Genomic DNA, 933 nt, shown 5'->3' with positions numbered 1-933 from the left:
AGGCACACACGCGCACACGCACACGCACACGCACACGCACAAACACACACACACACACACACACAAATATACATATACACTCACACAGACATATTACACATATACTCCTTCCTGAGACACACACTCATAATATATTATACGTATATTCCTTCCTGACAAACACACACACTCACAAATATCACAAATACACAAGGATGCACATACGCACACAAACACATAAACACAAATATCACAAGTACAGAAGGATGCACATACGCACACACACACACACGCATACACACAGACACACACACACACACACACACGCATACACACAGACACAGACACTTTCTCTCACTTGCATTACATACACACACTCACACAAGAGATCATACGTTTACCTCCTGATACACACACACACAAATATCACAAATACACAAGAAAGCACGTACACTCACACACACTCACACGCACAAACTCTCTTACCTATTTGCATACACACCAACACACACACACACACACACAGATTTACATGCAATCAAACACAAAGGATTCCACGTATACTCCTTCCTGTCACACACACACACACAGACACAGACACACGCACGCACACACTCACTCTCTCTCTCACACACACAGGCACACACACACACATTATCTAACACAGACATACACATAGAGAGACACACACACACACACACACACACACACACACACACACACACACCGTTATACACGTAGACACACACACACACACTTACCTATATGTATACACACACACACACATAAACATAGACGTAGACATACACATAAATACAAATACATACAGTATATATGGAGAAAAAAAGTGACAGAAATACACACACACACACACACACATTGTCTAACACAGACATACACGCACGCACGCACGCAAACGCAAGAGATTACACATATACTCCTTCCTGGCACACA

Source organism: Sprattus sprattus, assembly GCF_963457725.1.
Source record: "Sprattus sprattus genome assembly, chromosome: 1".
Lineage (NCBI taxonomy): Eukaryota > Metazoa > Chordata > Actinopteri > Clupeiformes > Clupeidae > Sprattus > Sprattus sprattus.
This window is presented reverse-complemented; position numbering follows the sequence as displayed.